Source organism: Typopeltis vanoorti, chromosome 3, assembly GCF_054136105.1.
Source record: "Typopeltis vanoorti isolate ZY-2024b chromosome 3, IOZ_Tvanoo_1.0, whole genome shotgun sequence".
Classification (NCBI taxonomy): Eukaryota; Metazoa; Arthropoda; class Arachnida; order Uropygi; family Thelyphonidae; genus Typopeltis; species Typopeltis vanoorti.
The window spans coordinates 91,434,243-91,456,562 of record NC_143551.1 but is presented as its reverse complement, the minus strand read 5'-3'; positions in this window follow the sequence as shown (position 1 = coordinate 91,456,562).

Below are 22,320 nucleotides of genomic sequence, written 5' to 3'. Positions count from 1 at the left end.
CATAGTGGAAAGAAGAGAGCTTGCTCGTTTTGCTTTAACATCTCCGGATTTTACATCTCCTAGTAAAAGTCAAGACGTAATAAAATACCTAAAATACCACGAAACCATTGCTTCATGATAGCATGCTCTCTAATTCCTGAAACAACTCAGACATGGATTGTAGATGAAGACAAATCTGAAGATGAAGAAAATGCAGCATCATATTCTCATAACCCAGAACCAATACTGATAATCTAATAAGAGTTGAATTATCTTTTTTTGAGAGATCTAAACCTTAAAAAAGAACACAAGCTGAAACCTCATGGTCTAGACCTCGAGGCTGGAACTTCTGGAAAAGGCTACGAAGGAGGGGAAAAAAAAGAAACTAGTTCTACAGAATTCAACCAAGGCAGAAAAGTATTTCATATTCCCCCTCTTTATGATGTTTCCATATTAAAGTAAGTTCGATGAAAATATTTGTTTGACCTTTAAAATGGGAGATAGTTTCTAATGTTTTAAAGACCAACTTTCCATGAATAAGTAATGCAAAAACGAAAAAAAAACATTTTTATCAGTCCATAAATTCGGACACTGAAGGACAGTTCTATGGATAACGTCGTAAATGATGCTCAAAACAAATGCTTTCAAAGGCTTTCAAAAATGCTGTTGATCATGTATGTGTGTGCATTCTAAACGCATACGAATCAATACGATGTCACATATCATTAAAGATCCACTTATTTCTGTATTCATTTGGATTTGTTTCTAACTTGGATACAATCACTGACGAACATGAAGAACCATTCCAAGAAGATGTTTCTTGTCTGAGAAAAACAGTAACCAAACACGTGGAGTTTCGGTAGCATAATGGATTTTTATTAATACTTAATCAAGAAAACCTTGATGCCAACTTTAATCAGAAAGTGTAAAGGAAAAAAGTGTAAATCATAATTTAATTCGTATGTACATAAAACCAAAGATAATTGGTATTCGGCACATACAAATTACCCAGACTTTCCTGATTTTGGTTTCTCATAATTTTATTTCAACGAGGATCTACAAAAAATCTACAGACGGCATTTGATTTAATACAACACCGAGATATCATAAACATAATAGTAATTAGAAATACTAAATAAATAAATAAATATAATTCGAGACACATATACAGATAACATCCGTGTAAAACAGTATTGTAATAAACAAAAGAAATGATGACGCGGGGGGGGGAATTCCCCTGGAATAGTAATCAAAGCAGAAGGAATAACAGAGAAAAAAGGACACCGCTTAAACAATAAAGTAACAGAATGTTTTAAACAATTTTGAGTAATAAGAATTTCAAGGTATTAATTAAAACGAACATATAAGTTCGTTGGTGCCATATATAATATGGCATCAACAAAAACATATAAATCTGATGCATGAGCTGAAACCGTCAATTAAGATAAATGCAATCACATAAATGAAAACGCTAAAAAAAGGAAAATGACATTTGACAAAATCAGAAATACAAAAAAAATTAACAATGGTCAGAGCAACCAATAACTAATTGGCGGTATTGAAACCAAACACTGAAAAACTAATTGCAATGATCATTAAAGAGATAACAAAGAGAAATAAGAAGGAAATAAAAGAACATATAATAAAAAACATTGTTTATTTGCTGTTGACTAAAACACGTGCTGTTACACTTTTATGAAAAATACAAGGCTTCGATCGAAATTTTTTTTTTTTCAATTTTTTGTATATCGATCTAGCAGATGACAGAACTCTGTAGCACATCTCTGTGCAAGCGATAATAGAAAAATAATCCAATAATAATCTTTTTGAATAGCTGGAAGTTGGAACTGTTGGGGGATCGCTTCGTGAAGAAGAAGACTATCCTAGAGAATAGAGATGGGATGAGAGGATGAGCAGAAGAAGCAGGCTCGCAAAAATATACAAGAAACCTTGTTGTCAAGAATGAATTAAATACGTGTTATACGAAGGTACTTTTCTTAAAAGCCTCGCTGTTTTTATATTTTATTTATTTTATTCTTATCTACGTCTTAATGCACTGAAGTTCTGCTTTCCAATAAAACAATACGCTATAGAAAAAGAGAATAACAAGAAAAGAACATACGTCTTAGTGCACTAAAGACAATAATAAGAGAAGAATATACACTTTTAGATTTCGAGAAAGCTTTGATAAAAATTATTGCGGGACATTTCTCCAAGAATAATACTTTGATATTTTCTATAAGATGTTAAAAGAACATATCAGTCAGTTCAATAATACGCCAATAGCTCCGAAGGATACAGCGTGGAAAAACATTCTTCTAAACCAAGGAATTAGAAAAGGACAATAATGTCTCAGACAATAACTAATAATGCAAGAAACAAGATGCAGAGATAAAAAAAAAAATTATTATCAGACCAAAGCCTCCGTAACCCAGTCAGTATGGACGAAGCCCTTTGGTTGGAAAGACCTGGTTCGATTCCTGTCAGTGACGTCAGGAATCTTTATCTGGTCTCTTTCGACTAAGGGTGAGTTAGCCGGTCTCATACGGAAGTAAGTTTTTTTTTTCACCCGGAAACTCGGGTTTTTCGTTCCCAGAAAAGGCAAACCGGCCCAGTGAACACACATGGATTACAGTCATAAATAAGTTCCAGCCATACGCTGGTCCCGAGCCCGGATAAAATTGAGGAGGGGGTGGAACAATGGTGAACTACTCTGTAAAAATCTCGCCAGGAATAATTTGTGGGCAATGCCTACAAAGTCACCTACGGTCGGAAACGACTGAAAGGGAAAACCAGTATTATCAAACCACTAACGGATTATGCATAAGGTGAGTTCTTCTTCAACCCATCCGTCCATTAGGACGAGTAGAGTCAGTCCCCCTTATTAGGGATCACAGAGAATAAATACAGCCAACACCTCCCTCATCTGCTACATCCAAAAGAAAAAGAAGGAAGGATATATTTATATGACGAAAGAAGAATAACGAAATTATTTAAAGTCTTTTCCTGCAGAATGCTTAGATATTTTGGTACTGAGCAAAATAATGTCTTGGTCACTTACACATTCTTTAAGTTAAAACAGAAAAGTTTAAATTAGAAAACTACTCGGCCATATAAGTATTTGTTTCCAATAGTCTACGACCAAGACTCAGTCCCTCCCTCCTCTCCGACACCTGACCACACCTTGCCCTAAAGCGATGAGAAAACTTTATTGGAAACATTCAAAGCGCTGTGATTTCCGCTTATGTAAATATGACGCATGGGACGAATCCATTCTAGCAGCGTATCTATGTAAACAACACCCGAGGGAAACATTAATATAGGCGGCGTTGTTGTATTTTTCATTTTATTGGGTGCCTCTAAGTGCTCCGCCATCATATGACAGCTATAATCTTGATATAATCTTCTAAAAATGTTCCCGAAGCCAGAAACAAGCGCTAATTCAGTGTAAAGTTATATAACAACAACAACAGAAAAAGTTCAATTTACGATAACACTTACACCATTTTTAATCTTTCTTATACGCGTTTTTTTCTTCTTCTTTTTTTCTTTTCTTGTTAGTCGAATATTGGTTTTCCAGATAACGCGCTAAGTCGATTTTAAATAGCTTTTAAAAGAACTATATTAAAAGATAGGAAATGAACGCCCCTATTACCATGGCAACTAAGTGGCAACAATGCAGTAGGCAGGCGCGAGGTTTATTGTTTTCAGCAGCTCGGGACCTAAACTAGCTGACGTCAAAGCTCTCTTATCTCTTTGCAAGTTGAGAGGGAAAAGTAACAAACGAAAAAGAGCAAAGGGGCGGAAACAAAATACTGGGGTGATTAGTTTACTTTTATTCTTGTTGCGTTAATATATTCCCTTCGCCTGGTATGTAAGTTTTTTTTTTCCTCCTTTATTAGATTTGCTCATTTATTTAATAACATCGGCGACAGAGTGTTATTTAAAATGCCATCAGACATTACTACTTCCTGAATGCAAGCTATTCGCTTATCAGTTACTGGATAAATAGCATCGTTTTTAATTTTGCACGAGGCATTAGCCCTGCTTACTCTAATGCCTGTTCGCGAAGAGATGCGTGTGTGTGCAGCTCTCTGTGGTGGAATCTTCAGGCAATGCTAACTCACTTTTCGATGCAGTTGTGGGAAGATCTGATAACTAGTAGTGTTCGGTTTAAGTACCGACGATTTATTTCTGCTCGGCTAAAACGAAAAAAAAAATAATAATAATAGAAAAAGAGTTTAATTTAGTTTAAGTTTTGGAATATGTCGGATGTAATCAAATACTGTCTCTCTCTCTCTACACAGAAAGAGATAGACGTCGTTATGGATTCGTATTAATCCATCATAGCTTTAAATATAAATGAAATGAGATTGAATTTGGAATTCCTTACTTTTACCAGAGAGTATCATTAAAAATAGAGCAAGTTTGTGTTGCCTTTCAAACAACTAATAATGTGCTAGATGCGTTGCACTTACAGCAAACCACAGGAACTAATAAACAATAAAACAAAGCCAGTTATTGGGGTTTTTATAACTGCAAAAGTTGATCGCTATTTCCAATGATTCTATATATAAAGTGATAAATGGGATTGGGTGCTAGTTTGAGCGACATCACAATCAACGTTTCTAAGGCAACTAGACAATGTTATGTCTGTAGATAATCTTATAAATGTCTATTAATTGTGGGTTCTAGGGCTGATTTGCCTGTTTTACAGGATGAAAAACAAACCAGAGTTTCTGAGACAACAACAAAACTTTACTACCTCCTAAAGAGACCTGTCTCGTGGGAGTCTTATAACGATTCTTCTAATCTTAAATGGGATTCGAAACCAGGTCTTTCCAGCAGAAGGGATATTTTGCGTCGAACTTTCGACTGCATTACGAAGATACACGGAAGGGGAAAAGATGAGAACCCGTTTTTCTATCCCCTAGTTACTTTTGAGTTGATTATTACAACTAAAATATCTTGCCTTTTAAACAAACAGCACTCTTGTATACTCTTACTACACTTACTTCTTACTATCCTATTAAGTCCACAACATTACAGACAACCCTGCGCTAAATGAAATGAAATCTGTCATGAATAATAATCGCACGTGTCAAACATGCCTCCGGGCGATAGTATCTGCATTCATAGTGTGATAACGGACAAGACTTCAAGAACTTACCTTAAAGAACTTGAGACGAAGGATGATGGTGGGAACTAAACAAACCGATATAAATATTTCCAAAACCATGTTATCCTATAAGGATGACCACCAGCAACAGTATTTCGGGATAGTTAAGATGATGTGATTTAAAAAAAAAAAAAAAAAAAATCAAGTCGCATGGCAAATATGAAAAACCGGCGTTTCTGAGACAATAACAAAACTTTGCTACCTCCTAAAGAGGTAGAATCTATGCAATTCAATGTGGACAGAATGATAAGTTTATAACGATAACAGCAGGAATCCGTGGTGCCAATCATACTTTTTTCCGAATATCAGTAGGGAAAATGGGAGGGTGAATCTAACTGAACACCGTTCCCAACGAACTACACCCAATTCATGGAGACCATTTACACTGCATATGACAGATAATTGCAAGAGGATAACGTGCTATGTGACAGGGCACGTGTCGTCCACAATTAGTTACAGAAACATGACGCTAAGTTTATCTTAAAGGATCGACCCTCTGGATCTCAATCAAGTTGATTCTCTGATATGGTAGAATGACATGTTCATTAAGAGGATCCATCACACAAATCTGAAGGAAACCTCCACAATACGGCAGCTTTTCCCGAAGTATGATGTTTGCGGAGCGTTTCCTAACTTATCAAAGCTGTTCTGAAGGCACACAAGATTTACTATACTCTTAGGTTGATGTTTCTCATCATCCGTTCCGTCATTTTCTAAAGCAGTGAGGAGAAAAGATATTGACGATTAATTCTAGGGTCATCAACAGACAGAATAATGAAAAACGATCCCACATTAAAATTAATCCAGAGATGTACGAGGGTGGTCTGAAAGGTTCTCGGCCTAACAATGAAAAAGCGAATTTATAATTCCAAAATTATTTTTATTTTTCAACATAATCGCCCTTAAGACTAATACATTTATTCCAGCGATGCTCCAGCGCCATTATCCCGTCCCTGTAGTGGTTCTCAGTAAGATCTACAAAATACTCTTCTACAGCTGCAATCACCTCTTGATTCGAAGAAAAACGCTGACCAGCGAGGAAGAGTTTTAGTTTTGGGAAGAGATAGAAGTCAGAGGGAGTCAGATCTGGGGAATAGGGTGGATGTTCCAACAATTCATAGTGCAGATCCCTTAATTTTCCCATTGCTAAAACACCTTTGTGGGCAGGTGTATCGTCCTGATGAAAGATGATTTTCTTCTTCTGCAAACCGAGTCTTTTCTCACGAATTTTTTCGTCTGGTCTGGTTAGAGGATCGGAATAATATTCCCTGGTTATTGTTTTACCCTTTTCAAGATAATAAACAAAATGCCTTTAGAATCCCAAAACACCGATGTCATGACCTTTCCTGCTGATGGAACCGACTCTCTGTCTTCTTTGGCGCTGAACAACCGACTTCTCTCCACTGTTTTGACTGCTGTTTGGATTCTGGTGTGTAATGGTAAATCTAAGTCTCATCCATAGTAATAAATTAATACACAAAATCAGTTTTAGTCTTGTTAAAATGCTCCAAGCAATGTTCAGAGATTTTCATGCGAGTGCGTTTTTGATCTGCTGTGAGCAAGCGCGGCACCCATCTTGCGCATTTTCATTTGCAATTCTTCATGCAAAATATATCCTACACATTCTTTTGAAATGCCTATAGTCTCAGCAATTTCCCACACTTTGACTAGCCGGTCATCCAATACTATATCGTGCACTTGATCAATGATTTCTGGTGTTGTTACGCTTTTTGGGCGTCCTTCACGTGGATCATCTTCAAGGCTGGTACGGCCACGTTTAAACTCGGCAGCTCATTTCTTAATTGTCGAAAATGGAGAAGAGTGCCCATAAACTTTTATGAACTTTGAATGAATTTCTTTTGGCGTTATTCTTTTACGAAGAATTTTATAACCGCACGATACTGAATTTTATCCATTTCAAGGGACACAGACAACACTTTTGCTTCAGACAGCTGTATAAAACAAACTACTTGATAGAATGACTTGCAATTTCACATGGATGCTTATGACAGATGTACCAACTTAGAAAAAAAAATCTTGCTGATAGTCTTGTCATCTATGGTCGAGGCCGAGAACTTTTCAGACCACCCTCGTATGTCACATCAGGGGATTTCTTACTAGTGGCTTGAAATGTGCTGTGTTATGAGATCGTTTAAGAATCGCATAACAAGCCAATCAACCACGTGGAGTCCCCGTGTGTCTTTTGGATGAGTAGTCCAAATTGCCTTGGAACAGGATTTCATTTGCTTTTAACTAACAATTACACAAACTTAAGTACTTTACTTAATGGACCTGCAATCAGCAAACAATTAAATAAAATGGAAAGATTCACTGATTAGCTGTGCACATTCCGAATCTATCGTTTCCATGGAAACAGCGAAGAGCGATGACATATCGTCTTAGTTACCAACAAACAAAGTTTTTATTAGAAAGAGAGATTATGAGAGAGAAGGCCTGATAGTCTCTTGAGTACGACACAGATTATCTAGTCCTTAATCCATCAAACGTATTAAATGCCCTGTACTCGTACACTTTTATCCTTTTATGAAATGGGATTGCAAAATGAAAGAAATATTAGAATACCAATGAAACCAAACGAATTTATCACGTCTCAAGGGAAATCAAAGAATGAAAAATGGAACAAATAATCTAAACATTATTGAAAACTGTATTTTAAAACAAAATAAATGGAACTAAGTAGATCTCTAGTAATGACAATTTAAATTCTTCGGACCTTTCTTGTGCTTCTCTACAATAAATGCGAGGAAGTATAAAAGTGTACGAGTACAGGGCATTTAATACGTTTGATGGATTAAGGACTAGATAATATGTATCGTAACATATCGAAGCGGGATGCCTTTTTTCGTTTCAATCAGCCAGAGACATTCCTGGATGAAATTTCAAGATGTGATTGAGAAACCGCAATGTCAATCTTTTATTTCAAAACAAAAAAAAAAAAAAACATTTAGTACGAGATACTTAGGAACGCATATTATGCTAATAGTTAGGACTAATTAGCAGAAGCTAATTAACATATTATAATTGTAGTAGTAGTCCGCGCGGTTAGCCGAGTGGCTATGCGCTTCGCACCATATGCATGGGAAAGGAATGTCCCGAGTTCGATTCCCGTCGCTGACGTCAGGAGCTTTCTCAGACATAGCCAAGTTAGCCGGTCTTGGGCGTGGACTGTAGGGTTTTTCTCCCCAGATTATCTAGGGTTTTTCTTTCCTCCCACAAAGCAGGCAAACCGGCCTTGAGAACCTAACGCTTCTACAGACATAGGACCAACCACCTTATCCTCGTATAACGGTTGCGTTTATAAGGAATAGAAACCCTCGACACCGTAAAGGTAAAAGAGGGAAAGATTAAAAAAAAGAAAAATATAATTGTAGTATAAAAACTTTTTATAGTATAGAGATACAAAAATCAGTGAGATGGATGAATTCGTTAGTAAATTCTAATGCTTCATCGGCTAGGCTATCTGTATGAATGACATTCTTGCACGTTTTGAAATTATTGTGTCTAACAGAAGACCACGACTTAGTTTACGTGATGCGCATATTTGGGAACGTGAAATTTAGGGAAACGTGTTGGAAAAAGAAAAAAGAAAGACGTTTAGTAGTTCTCGAGATTGGGCGAACAGCAGAAAAAAACGGGAACCAAATTCATTAGGGACAGAATGAAAGGGGAAAGATAGGATACAAGAAAGAACGGCTGATGTTCTGAAAAACAAAAAAAAAAGGAAAAAGCGTCGGTGGTTGGTAATGAAAGGAGGGGGGGGGAGAGGAAAAAACAACACAGACCTATAATGAGAAGAAATAAAAGCGGAGGGAAGAACAAGTCGATGTGGTTTTTTCTGTCCGAAAGATGTGAAACTAACTCACGGTGCTTAGTAGGACAGTCAACAGTCCACCGCAGTACTGTCACGTGATTAGAGAACGAGGTGGGAATTGATTTCGTCGAAGAAAAACGTGCCCCAACTACTACGCTCACGCCTGGGAGGGAGAGAAGAGGGGGGGATGGGGGAAAGAGAGAAGAAGGAACAGATCTCCGATGACATCTTACATTGTGACAGTCTTGTTACATGGCTGCTTCGTATTCCCTTGGGAAGCCATATTCGCCAACACCGGCTTACTGTTGATGAAATTGCACGCGTTACCATGGTAACAACAAATCAGCAAAGTGACAGGTGCGATGCCGTTTCGTTGCTTGGGGAATTTTAACTGCTGTCCACATTCCCGGAATGAACCGTTCGAAGACTCAAATGTCAAGAGTTTCGTAAGAGATTAATGCCGTGCATGTAAAAATAAAGAGGTTGCATTTCTGCTGGTTGGCGAACGAACAACAACTCGGAGCAGGCAACGAAACCAAATTTGTTATTAAAAGGATTGATTCGCTTCGATAAGATTTGGAGAGTGTATGCGGGAATCCACTTACTCTTAACAAGTCAGTCCTGCTTTACGATAAGACATACGCACGTTTTTGCCATAAAAATACGAAATTTCCAGAAGTTGTTTTAACTGCAGTTACTGTGGGCGTACATCTATGTTTTTGTAGCAATAGTCTGACAAAGGTATGTGATTTCAGATCCTGGTATTAGAACATTGCGTGATCTAAAACCAGGATCCTATTATATGGTTGTCCATCGTATTCGTTGCATTATTTTTCCATTTTCTTAAAAATAAAATGCAAAAAATAATGAACAGCAAGTGATTGGATTTCAACATCATAAAATATATATATACATATATATAAAAAAGACGGTTTTAGATTCAAAAGTATGTGTCGCTTAGAACTGATACTATCACTACATGACGTAATATTATAAGCATTTTTTTTTGATATTATACATCGACATTTATAAGTGATATTAAACCACATTTTTGGATGTTAAGGCAAGGAAAAAATATAAAACTGTAAGAATTTTACATTTTATCATCCATACCTTGTAGTAAAATCTAACTATTTCCTTTTATTTCAACTACTATAAATAAATCTTGATACGATTAAACTAACTTTATAAGAGCAGCAAACTGCGCATGTGTATTGTTCTTGTCATTCAAAGCTGCCTTCTCAAATCCTTTGCACTTATGTGCAATTTAAGCAAGAAATTTCAAAGGGAAAAAAATTACTCAAGTGCAAATGGTATGAAAAATCCACGTTCCGAGTTTCCTGCTACTTATCCCCACCACCTTTTTTTTTTTTTTCTGTATTGCTTTCATCAGTAATTAGTTCCGTGTATAATTTAGTTACATAAATAATGAGGCCTAAACTATAAAAATGAAATTTCTCGCGCCCGGTCCATAAAACCCAAACACGTGCAATTAGTAAACACACCGCTAAGTAATTAAAATCCCACCTACTTACGAGCGTGTGAAGATAATTAGGATAGGAAATTTAATTATCAACACCAAAATGAGATAATGAAGCCGCCATTATAACTGTAACATTTCTAAAAGCCGCCGAAGAATCTGATTTATGTAATACCCAAAAACAATCACGTGCAAAAAAAAATAAACAAAAAAAAATGGTTCTGTAATTTAATTTTTGCAAAGAAGGGAGATATTAGGATCTTTCTATGAGATCTCCACATCCAAATCAGATTGAAATATTCAAGTTTATAGCGGCTTCCTAGCACTCAGGTTTAAATTATAACCACTTAATCCATTCACTTGTCTATCGTACTAAGACTGAGAGAAGCAAGAACGCATCTAATCACATGAAACCTCTTAGCCTTACACTTCCTGTCATGCTTTGATCCTTTGTGCTGTTTAGCAGTCGTTTAACTAATCCGGATACAAGAGCCTTCGTTCTTAACTTTAAACACACGCACGCACGCACACACACACACACACACACACACACACACACACACACACACACACACACACACACACACACACACACACACACACACACACACACACACACATCACTACGCTATTATTCATTTCATGAAAGATTCAACAGTCAAGGAAACAGCAGAATTGAATGTTCATCTTGCAGAACCTCTTTCCACAAAAACTGTCCAAATGTCAGTTTCCTCAATCCAATATTCACGGTGAAGCTGCAATGGTTAAACCTATGATTACTGAAAAGAATTCTCAGATGTGTAAACAATGGTATCACGTCCATCAAACTTGGACATGATAACTGGAAACGTGTGGTATTGTCAGATGAGTCGACCTTCACGCTGTTTTCTACATCAGGACAAGTTTACGTTTGCAGAACACTCAAGAACACTCAACCTGGGATGCGCGGTTCTAACAGTAAAGCACGGGGGGGGGGGGGTTCTGGATAGCAATATTGTTGGTCCCATTATTATCTTCATGCTAGAATTACTGAAAATGATTATTTGGATATGCAGAAAAATGGAAAGAGCATCTTGTATTTAGGATGGAAAGATATCATCTATCAAAAGTGAATAAATAGAGAAGAGAGAGAGAGAGAGAGAGAGAGAGAGAGAGTGCATATTTACTGCCAAATACTATTTTTTTAAACAATTAATGAACTACGTCGGAGAGACTGTGGATGTTTAAAAGCGAGATTTGTTGGCGAAACCAGAACTACACCATAGTTGAAAAGTTGTCTTGACGTTTTTGCTATATTAATATTGCACACATGGGTTAAACCGTTAAAAAAAAATACAAACTTCGTTTTTTTATTTTAATTTAAATCTATCGGTAAGTGAATGTTGACAGAATCACTTATTTGTGTATGGAATAGATGAATTCGGTTTTAATTGATGGGTCGACTTCATAAAACTGCTGTTTTTCCGTTTAAATTTACTGCTGTGAGATGTGAGATTTGAATACCAGTGAAAATTAAATCAAAGCAAACAGGGTTGACAGCTAAATACGATATCGCTAACTAGACTTGTTATCTGAGCCTCCTTAACTCAGCTGGTATAGATTATTTGATTACGTAAGAAACTTATCGGGTCTTTTCAAAAAAAAAAGTTAGCCAGTTTCGTACGCAAGTCGAGGTTTTTATTTATTTATTTATTAATTACATGCTGTTTCAGCATAACTTACAGGGAAAAAAAAACAAATTTCCGGGACTAAAAATCAGGAAACTCTGGTTTTATGTCACTGGAAAACAGGCAAATCAGCCGGCCTAGTTGGCCGATCGGTTAGCGTATCCGCTCTCCAGCCAAAAGGCTGCGGGTTCGAATCCCGCCGTGGGCATGGATGTTTGTGATTGTCTGTGAAAATACTAGTGTTGGTGTAGTTGCAGTTTGCTATACTTGGTGAATTGAGTGGTGGAAACAGAGAGTTGTAGAGAAGGCGCCCTCCCTCGAGTCTTTGGACTCCCTGGAGGTGTCACGAATAATAATAAACACAAAGATCTACAGGCACGAATACTTGTCCTTAGGGAATGTAGCAGAGGAGTGGCGTGCCAGCCAGCCGCAGTAATTCGCCCTGACCTCTGATTAGAAGACTCCCTACCTTCTTCTTCAAACGGATGGGTTGAAGAAGAAGACCTGTTGGCGCCAACTTCCCTGGAATAACAGGGTAATCTTATGTATACAACGGTTTAATTTTCTGTCTAAATTTTATCTTTGATTTTTTTTTTCTCCTTTTCCCCCTTCCCAAGTATTTTGCAAAAGCAAACGTTACTTCCTGCGTGTCCGAAGCACTTAAAATAAAGCGATCGGTAATTAATCAGATTGATAGATAGAAAGATTTTAAAGTTCTGTTCCTAACCTTGCTATGACTAAGACCGGCTTTAAATATACATATAAAACCAGTTCTGGCTTAATATTAATATTAATTTAATACACTGCAGAATCAAAAACGCATTAGAAAAGTAGTATATAGACAAGAATGTAAAAAGACAGAAGAAACTGCCTCAAAGGACAAAATTAGATACACTTGAAAGGTGAAACCGCATTACGAATGGATTCTAATCAACAGCAACTTCAGTTTTAATAGGTCTAGTGAAATGTGGAGGAATGGAGGCCAGTTTTCATCATCATCATCATCATCATTATTATTATTATTATTATCTTCATCTACACACAGAACGCCATCTAACGTGCATCAGTATTAATGTACTTACAGTAGGCATAATGAATCATCAATTAACTGGACTGACTACTTCTGGATAATAACAAGAATTTTGAAGGAGATCATTGGTACACAACCCCAAATGTGAGAACAGTATTCTAAAAGGATAGGCAGAGTTGATATTTATATAGTGTTAGTAGTAGTAGTAAGGTGGGAAGCAGTGCGCTAAACGGAAAAAAGAGAACAGCAAAATTTTGGAGGCTCGTGAGACTACAGCACACAAAGACCGATGTCGTTGTGTGCTGTTGTGTCGTTCATCTTGCTAATTGACCCATTCATGTTGGTTAGTTGGATCTATTCTTATTTCTTTAAATTCCGTTTTTATTTTGTTAGACACTGATCCGAATATAAGGAAATTTATATTATACTGTGCCACTCTATATTCAGATTAGTCTATAGAATACAGAGGAATCAATCATCAACTAACTTTTGCAATCTCACTTTATACAGGCCGAGGTTAATATCATTTAAGGCTTCCGCAAGGTTCGAATAAATTTTATGAGCGGTGCAATGAAGAAAAATCAGGCAAACAACAAACTGAATTCAATAAAATAAACATTTAATACAGGGTTATAGAACATGTACATTTAAGCATAATTTTCTAAGCAAGATAATCTAATTGAACAATATTCAAAATATCTCTGAGACACTAGTAGCCTCTTGGTTTGGTTTAAAGATTGAAGTTAAATTTACAGATCTTTTTCTCCAACGCTTAAATACTATTATCACAACTTGTCTCTATTCAATGAGATAATTCAATTCTTTTATACATCAACTTAGTTCAAATACTCACAACAAACATAAAACATTAGGTATTAAACTCAGCTGTCAATTCTATATTCTTCCGAATAATTGAAAACGGTTCACACAGTTCAATGTTCCAGAATTTTACAGTAATTATTCTTAAGGTAGAATTCTCTAATTCTCTCTTAGTCAACAAACACTTAATTTAATTATAAGGCAGTTATCATTTCAAGAGGGAAACACTTAAAAGCTTCATACTTCGGCTATTTTTAGTAGAACGCCACAGTTAATGTTAAGATATATCAGGCGGAGCTAACTCTTATTTCTTCACACTGAAATACAAAAAAGGAATGCTCTTACCGGTTACACCTTTTACACACTGGATTTACTATAGGCACACTTAAAACTGTAGTTAACTATTACTTTGAAGTAACACTATTCAAAAGAAATCTTCACTATAATAACTGAAATATTAATCATAGAGTTTCACAAGTCTTGACGCGCTCGTTTTAGGTAATCTACTTATTCCTTATTTTCTTCTATGCATTAAATTCAACTTTGCACTATTCTTTCTCAAAACAATCGGAATCCGTTGTAACTTTAGAATTCCGTAGAAATATTCCGAATTGCCTATTAATTTCCCGGTCCTTTCTTAATCTATTTATGGCATTTCCCAAATCCTCTTACTGACACCCGTTACTTCACTCCTTGCTGTCCTGGACACTTCTTCCCTCTTTACTTTCGTTTTCCAATTAAAATCGTTCATTCTTCCCGCCAAAATCCGGTTCCAGCCAGTTCAGCTTACATCTACTGGCTTCACTCCATATCACAGCCGTTCACGTTGCACTGACTAAAACAAACTCCGTTTCTCCTTCAGCAGCCAATCAAATTCAATCAGAAGAATTACATAAAAGCACTCTTACGTACAGAAACAAAATAAAAGGATATTTTACAATTCATATAATATACATTTAAATATGATAAATATAAATTCGTATAATATATTTGCGCAGCTTCTTAAACATTAACACAGGAATAAATAAAATAAATTGAATGACATTATAATACAGAGTCCTTTCAGCTAACTAATACATATCCTAGATTAAATAATTAAACAATAATAAACAAACTAAAAGTAATTATATGAGTAAATATATGGCAAGCAAGAGACTAACAACAAATAATATTTACAAGTCTTGCTTATAACATGGTGGATTATGTTAAATGTAAATGAAGTATTAAAACATACAAAATATCTTCATTCACAATTTAACAGTGCCAAGTAAAGTTGAATATATGTTAACACGAGGATATAAATCTAAAATCATGTGATATATCGCAAACGATTTCGGATATCCAATTCTCGATGTTTCCATTACAAGAGCCGCTCGTTTTAGTAGCTCAATGGTAAGATGTGTGTGGTACTAGTATTACGTCCAAATATTCTACATTCGAGTATAACTTCTTCCATAAATATTTTAATGTATGGGTATTCGAAAATTTAATCATGTTACTAAGATGTCTCCGTCCTCTTTTTTGCGCTGGAATTGCACATAATGAATTCAACCTGAGGCCAGTAAGAAATTATGGAGTCTCTCATTAATTGCAGTATTTGGTCAACCAATATGAGAAGGGATAAATCAATTCGTACTTTCTGTGTTTACATCTCTCTCTCTCTCTCTCTCTAGGTCCTTTTATCCATCAGCTGCTATCATCATTAACGTCTCTTGCTTTTATCTTTCCCTAATGGAAACTTTTGTCTTCTTCTTCCAACAGCGCCTGCTCCGTAAAACAGCACTGTCTCCGTATCATTACAAGAGGACCTTTTTAATAAATGTATCATTTAGAGTAGTAGTTCCCGACCTCATCGGTCTCAGTATCATTTTAGTCATCAGTCATCATTACTTCAACCAACAGCAATTAGTCATTATCCCAACATCGTCTGATAAGCTATTTTTCTAGGAGAACCATTTCGCTTTTTTTTAATACAAATTTCTCAAGTAGTCTGTCCAAAAGAACCTAAGATATATTAAAAATTCTTTACATTAGAATAATTTTAGTTTGTTATAGAGCATGCGTGCTAACTAGAAGCAGGAATGAAATCAAAAACTGAATTTAAATTGAGATAATCGCTGTCCTTTCTAAAATATTTAACGTATTCTAATTAAATATTCTAGAAAAATTAAATATTTTTCAATTTGCGATAGAAATAAATAGTGAAAGTATATGTTATTTTGAAAATTGGTTTAAATATGGCCACACCATTTTGAAAAATGAATGAAACATCCTAAGTATATTAAATAACCACAGGTGAAAAACATGGGGAGATGCGGTGATTAATACTCTTGGAGGGTAATGGATGGCAATGCTGTAGCCAATGAAGTTCTAACTGAGGCTCGGCTATTGCTGTTACCCTCCTGCCATGATCAGAGCTTAGCTCAATAACACCTTATCCCTACACTGTCCTCTACAAATAACGGGGAAGATGAAAAGCATTCTTGCTTCATCAAGTATAACGTCAACTTTAAAAAAAAAGTAAGAAGGAAAATAAATAGGTGTATTTAGAGAACGTGCTCTCAGTGACAACATACACAATGTTTACGATAATCGGCAACTTGGATACCAACATAGCAATTGATTAATAAAGCAGAAAATTTAAACAATGAGTATACACAACAAAATAGCCGCACGTTCTTAATTAGCATATTGTAAATATTTATGAAGAAAATTAACTAGACGAAATCTAAGTATCAGAAAAAGTGAAATCAACTGGTACTCTCATTAGCAATTAAAAGGCAGGGAAAAACCAAGATATGTAAAATTACCATACTAGCTATTATACTAAGTATTAGTTTGTTCATATGTTGGCTTGCTGCTGATTACCAGATGGGAGGGATAGAGAGGGGGGTAGGGAAATTAGAAGCGAGAAAAGAGGAAAGATTTACCCGTTTGGCCATCAATTATCATAAACCGTAATTGTCTAGAGAGTGTGGCAGCAGCAATTTTAATAATGATAAGATAAACTATCACTGTGACTAATGATGCTTTAATGGACCATCCATAATCGTTAAAGAGATGATATTAAAGATGGAGAAGACTTGAGATATGTTAAAATAGATAACGGACTACTGTAAACGAGGACTTAAAATATTCACAAAAAAAAATTAACTCGATATTTTTCAGAAAGTTGAGTAACCATAAAAGGAAAAGGAGGCAGAGAATTAATTAAATATTTAATTACGTGTCTCTCTAGGTAAACTTTATAGAAAATTAGTGTTCGATGATCATTTTGCTAAAGTTTATCGCAAGAGAAAAGCTCTTAAAAAAATCAAATGGCGCCCAACTGGTAAACAATGCCAGAAATTTTTTTTTAACTTCGTTTCTTTTAACTGAAACTTGTCTGTAGTTCGTGAACAATGCATATAACACAATTCTAACACGAGGGTGATGTTGTAAACATAGTTCACGGTTGCTGGATGCAGGAATTATCGATTAAAATATCGTTCAGGAAAACCAACAAAACCCAAAATTGTTTCCGGTCTATGATTTGATTGAAAACAGAAACGCTGTCCTGAGGAGCTTTAGCAAATATAACATTCTTCAACTGTGCGTAAGGCTCCACTGAGCTTTCTGGAAAATATGGTAGAGCTATCTTGTATCCTAGACGAGTATTTTTTTTAATATATATTTTTTATTTTTACTGTCTGTGTTTCGCAAGGCTTCTAAGGGAACAAAAAAGGAGATAGCTATTCAATCAGCGTGTTAAACATGGTTGATATCAGGAAAATAAATGCTCTGATAGTTTCCCCCTTCCATCTTTTCATGATTTAATTTTTCCATTGGGAATTAAGACTAAAAATGTTTCTTCATTTCTGTGTTATTAAGGTGAAAGAGTGTATGGAAAGCTAACGTATTGATAGTTGTGGCGAATAACAAAGTTCTTTAAAAAAATTATAACTTTAGGTAGGAAAGCACTCACGTAATTTAAGTTAACCAGTAATACAAACTTAATTAATAAATTATGTCACTAGTTAACAGCTTTTAGATAAAAAAAATAAGCTAATTGTAAAAATCAGTGCTGTATGATATAATAAACAGGATGACGAAAAATAAATAAAAATTTTATTCATATATATTTACTGAGATGAAATGATTATAACAATCAGATTTTATAATCTTGCTTCTAATTTGGATAATAAGACTGTCTCAAAATGTGAAATGAGACAAGGCTAGCTTGTTAAATTCTGTAACTTAGCTGCAAGCTTTGGATCAAGAACCATTTATGATTTATGCAAACCGGACAGGAAATGAACCATATTCTACTCGAAACCTTCAAGAAGGCAAGGCAAAATTCAGCTGGTTGTTTACTTAAATACGAGTATACTCTATTTTTCTCTTTGTGGCTGACTGTAGATCATTTTAGGAATACTGAATGCACTTTAACACCATTTTCATGAGGAAAAACAAAACACCATTTTGATCTTTTATTTATTAAAAGACAAACGCATTATTGTAATTTGATATAAACAGCTTTGATAAGACAATGCTCGTATATTTATTTATTTAGCGTATGATGAAACAACGGCCGTGAGGCCCCTTTTACGGAGAAGTACGACACCATCTCTAATCTCCTCCATTTTTATCCAGGCTCGGGACCGGCATACAGCTGACGAATCAGGCCTATGGCTGAGTCTTAAGTATTCCTGACTGTAATCCGTGTGTGTCTGTGTGTGTTCACAGGGCTGGTTTGCCTGTTCTGGGGGGGGGGAACGATTTTCCGGGTGAAAAAATCTCCTACCCACGTATGAGATCGTCTAACTCATCTTTAGTCGAAAGAGACCAGATAAAGATTTCTCGCATCACGGACGGGAATCGAACCCAGGTCCTTCCGACTAAAGGGCTTCCTTAGCTCAGTCTATATTGACTGAGCTATGGAGGTTCTTAATGCTCGTAAAAAATGAAGGAAACACACACACACACACACACACACCACCATACAGCCTCCTGTTCTGCCTTACACTTATACGTAGACACACACATCGTACTAGGCAGGCTTTCGAAACCAGATCCGACGGAATAGGGTGATCAATCCTTATTCCTGTAGTGTTCTTGTTCTTCTTCTTCGCGTCCTAAACGGGATTCGAACCCGGGTCTTACCAATCAAGATCACCGACTGAACAATGAAAGCGCAGAAATAGTCTTCGAAAAAAAACTTTATACGTGTAAATACAATTCATTTTGTAACGGTATAGAGCCAACCAAAGAGGTAGATTATAGTAAAATAATTTTGACCAAATTTAATCATTTAAAGTTTCTTTAAAAAAGTTATTCAGTAAAATAACTTTATTCCATTTAATAATTTACGTTTTAGAATAATTTCAGTGAATAACGTTTTAAGAAAAATTTGAAACCGAAATGTAAGTTTTGTTTTGCACTCATAACAAGCAAGCCTTGTCTAAATCTATAATGTCTTTGGGCGACAGAGATCATGGATTGAGAAGCAATGATCTAAAGCATTCTCACGTTCTGTTATACTGCTCTCTCTCTCTCTCTCTCTTTCTCTCTCTCTCTCTCTCTATTATCATCCTACACATCGTCTTGGCTAGCATTCAACATGCGTCTCATTCTCCTTCATCGGCCCAATTTTCCATTTCGTGAGATCCATTTTCCGCATATTACAGAATTGATAAATAGATTCTATAGAAGGGTCTCTTGTGGTTGTTTCACACTCCTAATAAGCAACTGAAATTCAAGCAATATGAATGTTCATGAACACTGCTATTATGTATTTTACAAAGTTCGCATTCTCGGATGAATTCAACTTAACTGATAACTTGAAAGTAAAATAATACACGCTTAAGATCTTCACAGTCTTTCCAACTGTAATGTCGTCTAAATATAATGAAAATGAGACGTTCACATTCTATGGAAGTGCACTGCCTTTGCATTATCACTAATACTTATTGAAATAACATTTGCATATTCGGTATTCGGAGTGTTATAACAGAGTTATAATAAGATTTATTGTCATGCTCAGAGAGTTCGCACAAGCAAGAATAACTGCCAGGCTTAAGAAGTAAGTTGAAATTCTCTCTTGAAGTATAACGTTAAGAAAGTATGAAGTCTTTTCCAAAAATTATCTAGATTCTGTTTCAATCGCACCATCGTTAATATGATGGTGCATAACATGTCCTCACAAGTCATAAACCTCTAATCGATGTGATTCAGGTCGCAACATGATAATTCCTCTTTCCCTTTTCTTTAGCGTGTTCCCTTCAGAACAGATTCTGCAATTGCTTTGCTTGTCGCATGGAGTTGTCAGATGATGTAAATCACGCTGAAGACAGGATGAGACAATATTCTTAGCTATTAATGAATCCTCTGAAAGGGAACATGCTACTACTAAACAGTGGTAAACTAATCATTTTTTTTAACCGTCAGGGATGTGTTTCCTCAAAATGTTTAAGCATCTATTGGGATTCATTTCGTTTTTTCTTTTTTTATTCATCTGTCCATAAGCAAGTTATTACTCAACTTGGCTAAAACGGAGTTTGTTGAAATTCAGTATTTAAAAATCTTACACAAATTGGATGAACAATCACAATTTTTGTTTTAATCAGCCTATTTTCAGAGACAAAATGTTTTGAAGTTACATACAGAAATAACTTCACTCCCGTCAGATAAAATTTAATATAATCTATTACCTCGTATGTTCATAGTGTTCGATTTTGATATCCATCAGGTCATTTCTTTTTGTGCAAAATGACTCAAACCGATCTTAATCATCCGGCATTAGCTAGAATTTAAGGAAATTTAGAATACAATATTTTTATTAAATTTGTTTATTATTTCGGTTGCTTAAGGATAGAAGCTCGATAACTGGGAGGATAGACGCTTCCATGATATCTTTTGAGGAATTTGGAAAAACCGACCGGAACTTCTAACCTAATGTCCAATCCTATCTTCTCGAGGTGAGTCTTATTAGTAAGTATCCATATAGATATTTGTATGTGTCTGTGGATACTGTACTAAACGAAATGAGGAGAGGTGGTGACAATTAGGGACTTATCTGACTAAACTGTATCCGGCACTGGCTGAAATCAGAAACGAAATGAAATATAATACGGTGAAATATCATTCCCACTGGGATGCCGCCTAGTTAAACAAGACCTCTGCTGTTTTCTTCAGGGAGTCCAGAACAACAACAACAACAACTACTGGAACAAACTCAAACTATCATCAGTGGAATTCAATATAATGTTGATATTTCCCATGCTGATAGGCACCATCAGCGTATCCACGAAACAGAACTGGAACTAGCAGAAGAATTAGACAAGTTGACATAATTGACGTTGAGGAGATGAACACTAAAGCAGGTAAGATTCTGATAAAGAACAATCACAAGATGTTATAACAAATACTGATCAGGAAAGAAAGGAGTAGTTATAATATTCAACACTAAACACGGAGATCTTGAGTGACACGATATTACATGTAATATCAAATAGAGCGAGGTGGGCACAAATCAGAAATGGGGAAATGGACAATAAAACTTATTTGTACCTATGGTCCACAAAAGATTCCACTACGGAAGAAAGAAGAACGTTTCGCGTTATTAGAGAAGGTAACTAACATAAAGAGACATTTGGTCCTCTTGGAGATTTAAACAGCGAAGTGGGAAATAAATCTCAGACATACAAAAATCTTTTAGGAAAATTTGGAGAAAAGGGCGAAGCCAATATATACTATTTTCCAACATGAAGATGTGCAAAAATTCACAGGAAAAGAAAACGCAAGAAATAAGAAAAGCTTCGCTGACTATGTTACTGTTGATAGCGATATCTTCTTCCTGGTTTAGGACAAATAGCAGATCTGAAATAGAAAGTGTTCACTTTTTAGCTTCCAGCAGGGCAAAAATGAATACCATAATGAAAAAAATATGTAAGATAGTCTTAAAAAGGATTAAAGAGGAGCAGCTTCCAGAGGCGAACTTTTGACTCAAATATGCAAATATTATTCCAGAGAAAATGAGGGTTTAAAAACAAGAGCCCAACCTTGGAGACGTAGTAGAAGACTGAATAAAACATTGCTTGATTCAGCCAGAGACATGTGGTAAGGTCGTGTGCAACGATAGAAAATTCAACTCTATGGTTAGCGTAGAAAATTAAAGAGGAAAAGAAAAAAACATATCCAAAGTTCGTATAAGTAATCAGCAGATGTCCTGAGATAATACCGAGAAAAATATTAAGAAAGCTAAGTTATGTGCAAAAGTAGCTAAATAAGTCATGGGATGAGTGGTAAGAATCACGAAAATATTTTTTTATATGTGACTCTCACCGACGAAAGGTT